Raw genomic sequence first — 11,351 nt, 5'->3', positions numbered from 1 at the left:
CCACCTACAATGGGCGTTGCTTAATTTGCGACGAACTGTACCATTATTTCTGATGCAACATGCATATAGCCTGCAAGTATTTGCGAAAGTTAACTCAGAACACCCTGTCAAGAAGAAGAAAAAATTAAGAAACAGACTTCTATGTCTCGAGCTGTTTGTCGTACGAAGGACAAGGTGGCAAAGCTGGTAAAAGCTCTCGGTGAAATGAAAAATGAAAATGAACACCTTCAGGGACAGAGTTTGAAAGAAGTGTTAGTGCCCTTCCTCTCAACTAACAGCTGGCTGTTAAAATATGGTTTAGAGGTTGCAAAACGGAAGTCAACAAAAGTGATGGCATATTCTGATGAGTGGCTACTAGGCTTCCTACGTACCAAAGAATGCCTATCAGCAGTTTGCCTGAAGCGCGGTGCGATTTGAAGGGCTCGGGTTCCCATCTTGCGTGCTTTAATTGTGCATGCATCGAAAGTTTCTAGTTCTACATACGTGTTATAACTTAGCTAAACGTCCGAAGAAGTTAAGATGAAACTATAGCATGAATGAAAACGCCGGCGACAGCGCTCTGTTGCTCGCACACATGGTCCTTGGATCCTATAATGTGCGTCTAGTATAGTTCTCCATGCAAGCGCAATTGTTTGCACAAAATCCTCAGAAGTCTTCATTACAATACGGCACGGCGGTAGCTTCAGCAGGATAATAGGGTATAAAAAGCAGCTTCGTTTCTACATCGGCTCAGGGGCATGCGCGCAAAACTTCGCTCACGAAAAAAAAAAAAAGTCGCATCCGTGGTTATGCCAACAATTCGGCTGCGAATTCAATATTACGACTAAACTGAAATCAAAGACTAAAGAGCGGCATCGCATGTACAAGGCACCTGACAATGAGCATGCAGCGAATGCATTTCGAAGCGCACGGGCGCGCGCGTCGTCTGCTCCGTCAGCAGTGGCGCACTCCGGTTCACCGCAGCGCCATCGCGGCGATCATTCAGCGGCAGCCCCCGCCGCGGCCGGCGGACGACAGACTAGCAATATTTCTAGGGACCCTAACATGACTCCTCACTCCGGAGTAAAACGCTGCCCAGTGAGGGCCGCCACGCCTGTCTACTCACTGTCTACTCTCTCATTGGGTGCATCTATGCGGCCACTCCGCCCCCTCAGTCGCGTGATGCGGGCGTCGCCACTTTCCCTTTCTCCTCTTCAAGTTCACGGAGAGACGGATGGAAAGAGAGAGAGAGAGAAAGAGAGATAGAGAGCGGCTACGGCAAGTATTCTAGGTGGCTTTGCTACGGCTGCAGCTCTGCGGCCGCTCCGCCTCAACGCTGAGCCGCGCCACGCGCGCGTCGCCACCTTCTCTTTCTCCACTTCAAGTTCACAAAGAGACAGAGAGCAGCTTCAGATAGACATCGGCGAAATCCGTGATTGCAACTAGTAGTGCTGCGCACTAGAAAAGTACCGGCTCGATCAGTTCACCGCGGTAGTCGTCACAGCAGTCACAGACCTGTCGCCGACAAAACTATACCGATTCTGGGATCTCATTCAAGTGTGACAATCTGCAACGCGGAAAGTGAGCGGCCGCATAGGCGATGCGATCACGCAACGGGCCCAATTGTAACGTGCGCGGTCTAAGATCGAGCGCAGTGTCATGCGCTACGTGGCCTGCAGACCTCGAGGCGCGCCTGCTTGACGCGGGGAATAATTCAGCCGATCGTCGTAGACTGCTTCCTTACGCGCATTTGATGATGACGGTCTTAGCAAAACGAGCTTAAAAATCGCTATGATCAAGCTCTCACAACTAGTTTATACGTTCGCCGATCGACTTTAGTACGCGACGCGAGAAGTCGAGCTGCGTAGTACGTATTGCTGTTCACTCGTACTTATCCGTAGGTGTTCCGTGCCCTAGAGAAAGGTAGAAGGCAGTTGATACCAGGAAGAAATCGTACAACAAAAACTGACGAGACCATATATTTGTGAGTGGGCTCGTCAGCACATCGATGCGTAGTACTTACACGGCTCCCATGTTCCTCACGCAGGCTGTCGTCCTTCTTTGGCTCTCGTCTTCCCCCGGTGGCTCCTTGCTGACCGTGGACAGAACCCTCGACCCCTGGAAACCTCTGCCACCCGCGTCCGTCTACCGCTGTCCGCTTCCGTGGACGACCTACCGGCCGTTTCTGCTGACCGGCCTGTTGATCTACGCTACTACACTGCTACCCTCATCCTGTGAACCGCACACAACTTCTCGCGCTTGAGCGCTTACTTAACGAGGCCAGACCCATCGTCACAGGACTTCCGAAGTACACACGCCTTGATGCGCTCAAGAGCTGCAGCAAGCTCAATGACCTATCTGAGCTCCTCGAAATGCACACCCATACGCAGCAGACGAGACTACGCAGCACAAACGCCGGGCGGCACACACTATTGCTCCTCGGACACGATGTACGCACATTGCCCGCTTTGCCCAGCAAGGCGCCGCCATGGGAAACCACGTCACTCACTGAAGGGAAGCCGCTTCCACTACATGATACGCAGCAGCAAATGCGGCGTCGGGCTTATGCCAAGAGGCATGCTAAGGCTACGAGCTCACTTCCCTCAACTGAACATGTTGTGTACACGGACGCTGCACTGCCTGCGGACGGCAGCAACCACACTTGCTACGCCACTGCGTGGTACACCCAGACAACCGAGAGTCAGGGCCGATGCCACCATACATCGGCAGAAGTGCCATTCAGTACCCGAGCCGAGCTAATGGCCATATTAGACTACTAGAATCGGCTCTCGCAGTTTCTTCTGAAACTGACCCCATTCACCATCGTGTGTACACGGACTCTCAAGCTGCCTAGCGGGCATGCGCCAACATTCTTTATACGGACTCAGTAATGCAGACGATCAGGCATAACGCCCGCGCCTGCTTCGCAAACGCGGTCAACACGTTAGCATCCATTGGGTCCCCGCGCACTGCGGTATCTCCGGAAACGAGAAGGCTCATAGACTAGCACGCGCTCATTTCTCTACCGTGCTAGCCAGAGCTTCCGATACTCTTCCCTCTTCCGACGCTACCACACCTGAGGTTGCAGATCCGATCGCGGAGTCTTGTGATAAAACTTAATCGCACCGCCTACCTCACGGCAGTGGGCAACCCCCTCTCTAAACCTGTACTTTCCCCGATGATATTCACGCGATGAGAATCGGTCCTGTTGCAGCGGTTCCAAACAGGCACCATTCTTACTCCTTTCTTGTTGAATCGCTCTCATCGGGGTGGCACGACGCCACCTGTATCTGGTTCCTGCTCCAGGTGCAACTGCAGTGCGGATCTGAACCACCATGTTCTGGGAATGTCCTCTCTACACACCATCTCGTCTCCGAGCCCTGGCCACCGTTAAGCGGGGACCATGGCCTTCTGTTTGGACCTGGGCCTGCCCCGATACCTCATCTCGAGATCGTGCCATCGAGCTCTGGCGGGCACTCCTCATGTTCGTCCAGGACTCGGAGTGCTCACGAGAGGCACGCAGCCTCCACTTAGCTGCCTCCAGGAAATTTGAATAAAATGCCCCCCTTCCACCGTAGAGCCTTCGGCGCATTAAAAAAGTGGAATAAACGTGGCTTCAATCAACCACTGCAACTACCGCAGCCCTCTCGACCTTGTCGCCGCCCCGTTTACCGCCAACTCTGACCGGATATCGCGCCATCGCGCCCTGACATCAGCAGTGACGTCAGTTGCCACCGATAAAAAGGGCGCCGAAATCAGCACGCTCTTCAGTGGGCTTGGCACATTGATGCGTAGTACTTACACGGCTCTCATGTTCCTCACGCAGGTAACGAACTGTTTCTCCTTGTTTGAATGCCGAACTCGATACGCCGCATTGATAGTGTTGCCGAGCCCACGTTGTTTTGTTGGAATTTCTCGCGATAGAACTCTAGTTCTACTCGAACTTCTATTGATGTCTGGCGATATTGAGGAAAACCCAGGTGCCCCAACTCGTACAACCCAAACAAACAGTGACTTTATGTCATTCCTAATGAAATTAGGTCTGATCAAGAAGCCTTTCTAAACGAAATCAAGTCAATTCACACAAGACTTTCAGAAAACGATAAAACACTCGATGACATTAAAACAAGGCTCACTAAAATTGAAGATCATTTTTCAGCAATTGAATCACTTAACACACAGCTGGAAAGCATCTAGGAAGTAACAGAGCAGCATTCTACAGACATTTCCAACCTGACCGCCCGGGGCCGACGATGCTGAAGACAGGAATCGGCGCTCCAGCCTTGTGTTTTTTGGCCTTAAGGATACAGATAAAGATACACGGGCAGAATTAGAGAAATTAGTCATAAATGTAGGTCAAGAGCACCTAGGCATAACACTTAAGCAAACAGATTTTGAACGAACCCACCGCGTAGGTACCTCTGATAGCAATAAAAAGAGACCAGTCATCGTTAACTTTTCTTTCTTCAAAGTTAATGATTCGATTCTCTCTAATGCAAGAAAACGAAAAGACTCAGGCTACGCTATTTCTGAAGATTATTCCCTAAACACTTGCCAGGCTCGAAAATCAATGATTGCGTTTCTGTTGAGATTCTGGTGAGATACAATTTTTGTGAGATACTAACTTTTTTTTTTTTTTTGTGATCTCTGCCCGTGTCAGTCACTCGCAAAGCTTAAGCAAGCCACCAGTGGAAGTATGCATTTATGTCGCAAGACGCACGGCTGCGAAAAAGTAAACAAATTGACCAGTGCGACGTATACGGGTTGCCGTACATCGATAATCGTTTATGTACCTGACACGAAATGACGTGCACACCCTTGGCATTTGTCCGGACTGCTCTGCATGCCACGTCTGCTATGCGTGCAAGCCATTCTCGCCGGCGACGTTCCGAGAGCTTCTTGGTCTTGTCGCATTCATGCAAGCGTACCTTTGGTATTTTGAAAAACCCGCAGTCGTCTCGTCCGGACTTCAACATTTGCGCTTTAGTCTCAGCACGACCGCGTAAACTATCGCTTTGGCACTGTGCGCGGCCCGTTCCACGGTCGAATGCAGCACTGTACAGAGAAATGGCGGACTACCCAAGAATACCCAGAATGCATAGCGCTTTCGGCGTTCGTGCAAGCTCTCTATACAAGACCTGTAAACAACGGCAGCCGGTCCACATAATAGGGTCAGATGGATCTCCGCCGTCATTTCTATGTACCGAATACCGTGTGAATCAATGAATTTTTTTTTTCTGCATGTGTGTGGTTCTCTGGAGCACATCCCAAAGTGCTCGCCATCCCAGCAATGTAAAACAAAAGTGGTCTGTTGTTTCAGGTTACTTACGTAATATGCAATGAGTTCCCCATAACATGTAACAACCTCGTTGCTCTAAAAATGTTTTTACAGACAGCATTCCAGTATGTAGCTTAAAGAAAGAAGGACTTCGTGAAGGCGGAACCAGGATTTTACTTTACTCAGTTAAGGACGTGCTGGAACCGGCCTCCGTTGTGTGATGATCTGAACAAATTAAGGAACCGGTTATATGTCATAACACACATCTCTGTATAGGGGATGCTGGATAATCCGCTATGATGTTGTCGCTGGCAGCAGACGGCGGTCAGCGCTGCCAGGGTGAATTGAGCAGCCTTGTCGTTTTCGACGGTCCACCGAGCAAACACGCGGCTTTTCGCGCGCCGCCCTTACGTGCATGCAATTATCGGCAGATTCCTGCGGAACGTACGCGTTGACGCTGCGCTCGAGAAATATCGGGCGCGCTATGAGGAAATGCAAAGCAGTGCGACGCGGACCTGACCGCACTGTGCGTCTCGACCTGGCCGCCCGTCGACATCGCCGACATTGATGATTTCTGGTGCTGGCGAGTAGTTTTTGATATTTGCCCGGATTGGCGTCAACCTCGCGTGGGTTGGCCCATGCGAGCCATCCACGTCGGCGTCGGTAGAGGGATCCTTTGCACTTTGGCCCTCGTGCAGACGTATTTTTGGAATCGTGAAGAACCCGAAGCGCCAGCCTCGTCTGCGCAACCATTACGAAAAAGCATTTGACTCAGTAGAAACCAAGGCGGTCATGCAGGCATTGCAAAATTACGTGCAAGTACTGGAACATATATATAGTGGCTGCACAGCAACCATAGGTCTGCATAAAGAAAGTAAAAAAATTCCTATAAACAAAGACGTCAATAAAGGAGACGCAATCTCCCTGTACTATTCACAGCTTGTTTAGAGGAAGTATTCAGAGACTTGGAATGGGAGCAGTTAGGGATAAGGGTAGATGGAGAATACCTCAGTAATCTGCGTTTTGCTGATGACATTGCCTTGCTAAGTAACTCTGGGAATGAACTTCAAAAAATGATCGATGACTTATGAAAAGTATAAAGGTAGGCTTGGAAATCAATATGCACAAGACTAAGGTAATGTTCAACAGCCTCGGGAAGAAACAGCAGTTTACGTTACGTAGCAAAGCACTGGAAGTAGTTGGCTAATATGTATACTTAGGACAAGTAGTAACCGCAGATCCGGACCATGAAAAGGAAATAACAAGAAGAATAAGATTGGGATGGAGCGCATTTGGCAAGCACTCGCAGATTATGACTAGCAGCTTAACGGTATCGCTCAAGAGGAAAGAATAGAACAGTTGCATCTTACCTGTATTCACCTATGGGGCTGAAACGTGAAGACTAACCAAGAGGATTCTACTTAAGTTGAGGACAACGCAGAGGGCTATGGAACGAAAAATGGTAGGGGTAACATTAAGAGATAGGGAGCGGTCAGAGTGGGTCAGAGAAATAACTCGTTACTGACATTCTAGTGGAAATTAAGAAGAAATGAACATGGGCAGGACATGTAGTGCGAAGAGAAGATAACCGATGGTCGCTAAGAGTAACAAACTGCATGGATTCCAAGGGAAGGAAAGCGTAGCAGGGGGCGGCAGAAAGTTAGGTGGGCGGATGAGGTTAAGTAGTTCGCAGGGGTCAGGTGGATGCAGCTAGCACAGGACCGCGGGTTAATGGAAGAATATGGGTGAGGCCTTCGTCCTGCAGTGTGTATAGTGCAGGCTGATGACGACGATGATGATGGAATCTCAAATTCAAACCAGAGTAACATCAGTGTTAGCCTCTGTTCTCGACCCCCGATCTTGACCTTTGCTCTCAAGTGACGTCATCTAGACACACACTACGTCAAGATATCGCAGTATTCATGATATCACGAGATCGCGTGACCATTTTGTATAACGAGGCTGAGCCTCTACCTTGCCAGTAATCTATCAAGAGCCGAGCCAGACGGATCCTGAAGCTCACAATGCTGCTAAACGCCAGTGTCGCTAATCAGATCACACCGCATAGATGGTTCGTCGAGTAGGTGAGCTGGTGAAGCAACGTCAGCGAAAGCAGAACGGAAAACCTACATCGTTGCCGCGAAGAGTTATCCCTCCACCTTTGTTTTAACCAAGTTGAACCACATCTAATTTTTCATTTTTCCACGGCTGGTGTACTCTGTGAGGTCTAGCAGACAGAATTAACAACCAGTGACTGCTCTTAGATAATGCAGGGATAGCAACATCTTGAGCGGTACATGGGCGCGTACGCTGCAGGCTGAGGTGCCTGTCGATCGACACGTGTTTGGTCGCTCGATCCTAAGTGTCGCTGCGTTTCAGCGGTCGGTGCAAGATAACTCGCCGTGCAAATGCTCACTTGCATAGCTTGCTCACTTAAACTTACACCATGGTGGCAGATTAGGGGGTGTATACTATGCCACAGTGCACAAGCACCGAAAGAGAGCAAATCTCCGTTGGTGCGTGCCGCCTGTGGATGTCGTTAGCTTGCATGAGGCTTGCCCACGAGACAATGGAGAGAGCGATGATAACCTCGCCACGCCGCTCCGGCGCGTCTCCTTTCCTTTCGTGCTCATAGAGTTTCTTTCATCTTCAACTGAGAAAAAAGAGTAGGGCCATCGTCACCACCATTTTCCTTCTTTTTGCATGGGCGCGATCTTCGGTTTTGTTCTAATGTGTAGTCCCCTGTCTCCTGTCCGGTCTGCGGTGTTGCATCGCTACTTGAGTTCCCCAAAGCGCGCCTTTCTCTTGATCACTGCATCGTGAATCTAATATACAGTGTGTCCCTACTCATGCACAATCTCTTTTCTCGAAAGTGTCATTGTAGGCGGCGGAGCAACGTCCACCAACCGAACAAAGTTTTTTATTTGCTGCCGAGTTATCCCACCGACTACAGACTGGCCCACTAATTTTCTGAGCCCTGAGATGACACCTCAGACTTCGAATATTGCTCCGGGTACAGGTACAGTTTCTTTACGTATTCGAACTTCGTCGTACAGCTGCTTCTCGAAGTGCCGACGCCACACGGGTCGCTGGATAGGCTGTCAGAGCAGAGAGCTAAACTTTTTGTTGCGAAAGCAGCACTACGACAGCCAAAGCGAGACCTCGCTTGGTCGCAGCTACATCGTGAAGAGGCGTAGCTACACAAGAAGAAGAATAAGAACGCTCGGGGACCTGCGGGTAATGCTTTCGCTCCATATTCGGTTCAGCAGCGTTGAATCCTTTTTTTTTTTTTTTAATGGTTCCTATTCTATATAGCGTATGCGCACTGTTTAAAAACCTGTCTTCATTATTTTTCACCGAACGGTCCGAGTATGCTGTATGTTTCCTGCAGCTACCGAACAACCCCTTCTAGATTACGCATTTAAAAAATTACATCAATTTCTGCCTGCTTTACGCAATAGAAAGTTCCTTTTTTTTTTTTATTTGTGCCGTTCACCAGTGTCAAAGTAAATGTTTAAAAATGTTTCTAGAAGATAATTAAGTGCAAAGTAGAACAGAAGACAACCACAACATCCGTGTGCCGCGTACGTTGCTCTAGAAACTGAGCAGTGGCGGCAACTGTCCAAGCTTCTGCTTTCAAATGCTTTTGTGTTTGAGAGCCCTTTGAGAGTGTTCACCAGCGCTATCGTCGTTAGCGGCGAACTTAGAACATCCTGCAATACCACAGGCACCACGTAGAACGCGACGTAAGGTTAAGGGACGGAGCTTTTGCGAAAAAAACTTTCAAAGGTTACGTTGCATACTTCACAAACAGACTAGAAAGCAGAATGTTGGACAGCTGCCATCATAGCTTTTTGCGACTTTCGTTATGTCTTAAGCAATTATCTTTCTGGCAAGCACATATTTCACTACTGATATCTCACTGACTAACGCCAAGCACCAAAAAAGGAAGTAGGTATTCCCTTACGATTTTCCCGAGTTTCAGCAACTTTTAGCTTCCTCTGTAAATTGCATATCAGAAACGAGCCCCTCCTATCCGTGCCCTTGTCTACTCGTTTGTGTGCTATTTTGTTTCAACCTGTTCATTTTTTATGCGTACGACACTGACTTGACGTCGAGCAGCTATTCTGCGATGTAGAGGCAATAACCGAGAAATCACTTGTAGGATACCATCACGGCCGGCTGAACAGATCACGCAATGGAAGAAGAATAAGGAAGGCACTCACGTAAAGTTTAAGGAAGGATGCTAAATTATGTTCGTGCCATACTGAGGTGATCCGTTAAAAACAATTGTGCAGCAACTAGTTCAAATGCAGCCGGAGGTGCTTTGGAAACTGGCCTCACGAAGTTAGCATGCAATTTGTGGACAAGACTCTTTCTTTGGCGATGAAATGCAGCTTTGTTTATATCTCCCGGCTCTCTCACTGCAGAGGGAAACTATCGGCCTCTCACCTCCTGTGTTTAAGGATTCAATTACAGATATGGGGATATGGTAGAACTCAGCTATAGGTGGCCCAGTTGGAACTAGGTGGCCTGTTTTCTTTTGGCAAAGGTGCATCGAGTGCGCTTTTAAGTGTAGCTCAAACTGTATGGTGCACCTTAAGCGATGGAGTCTCGTTTACAGAGGTGAAATCGTGTTTCCTTTGGTATCTTTGTGTTGCTTCAAATGCCGCGTGCGTAAGTAATCCTATCTGCGAGGGGCGGGAGAAAAGAAGCAGTTGCAAACTGATCGAACAAAACAATTCTTTTATTGAAAAAAAAAAAACAAAAAAGAATACATCGAACTTTGGGTGGTGACCCGATGCACCAGAGTAAGCCATACACTTGTGCACTATAGGAGTAACGTGTGTTTATGGGGGGAATGTTGCGCTTGTCATTGGAAACGAATTGGAAGTCACCTATAGCGGGAGAAATGCAATATGTTCCTTGGCCTTAGGTCAAAGTGTTAATTCCGCTCTCACCGAAAGGAAACTTTTCCGTATTCAAAAAGTATTTGTTCCTGGTGTGCTAAACTGAATTAAGCCCTTATTTCGTATGCAATAAATGCAGATAATTATTTGCATAGGTTGTCATATAATGATACTCATACTCATTTGTATAAAAGGTGCATACAATAGCTTCTAATGAATGCATTCAAGCAAACGCATTCGTAGCAAATAAGGTTGCTGCAAAATTTTTATGCGCTTGTTGAGGTCAAGAAGGGGGATGTGTAATAAATCCCTTCTTCCTGACGTAATGACTTTGGGCAGCACCGAGTGAGTGGCGAGAGTTCTAGGAAGGTGTAGCGTCAACGTCACTGCTTTTTTTTTTTTTTTTTTTTGCAATCACATTTTCAGAAATTCTTCGCAATCTCCAGAACCCGAGCCTGCAAACTCAGTCAAATATTCCATAAAGATTGCGACACCATGGCTTTTTTTTTTTCTCCCATTCGACCATCGCGAAACTTGTCTTGTAAACAATAGTAGGCTGAGTGCAAGAAATCAAATCAACCTGTCTCTTTACGTGCACTTAGTCGAAAGACAGTGAACACAGCGCGGTTTCAAAACAGACTGGCGTATCTAGAACTATCTAATGTTTTAGCCAGTTATTTGCGGGGCACTCTCGAACTCAATTTAGGTAGCGAAATGCGTGCAAATTGCAATATACGCATCGAGATCTACATTGTAAAAGAAAACGCACCTGGCCTCACTGGCTCCCCTCCCTTTTCTGGCTCCCAGAATACTTGCATAAAACGATAAACATTGGAATGTTTGCGTGTGCATAAAATCAAAGGAATCAATTTGGATAACACATTAAACAGAGTTATTTCCTCACAGCGACCACTTCTACGCTGTGTTGTTACACTATATCCACCTATTTCGCGGTATTGGCTGCTTTGCTACGCTTGTTTACCTGCTCACGAGAAAAGTAGAATTGAATTGTAGCGTCGGGCTTGTGCACGCTTTCTTCTGTAGGAAGAATCAGCTTTCCAGTCAGCACGCAATACTCTTTCGTTTAGAACAAAAATGTCTTCAATTGCGCATGCGCTACAATTGTCTCGTCTATAAAAATGTGCACGACAACACTGGGTACAGATATGTGTGAATTGGCTGGC

General features: G+C 47.9%; 1 pseudogene; it reads left to right on the top strand.

Moving 5' to 3' along the window:
* The first annotated feature begins 2,189 nt into the window (after nucleotides 1–2,189).
* LOC146202892 (uncharacterized) lies at nucleotides 2,190–3,549 on the top strand (annotated as a pseudogene).
* The last annotated feature ends 7,802 nt before the right edge of the window (nucleotides 3,550–11,351 follow it).

The sequence above is a fragment of the Amblyomma maculatum genome, chromosome 1, assembly GCF_055883805.1.
Source record: "Amblyomma maculatum isolate TAMU_Amacu chromosome 1, ASM5588380v1, whole genome shotgun sequence".
Taxonomy (NCBI): Eukaryota; Metazoa; Arthropoda; class Arachnida; order Ixodida; family Ixodidae; genus Amblyomma; species Amblyomma maculatum.
This window is presented reverse-complemented; position numbering and strand designations above follow the sequence as displayed.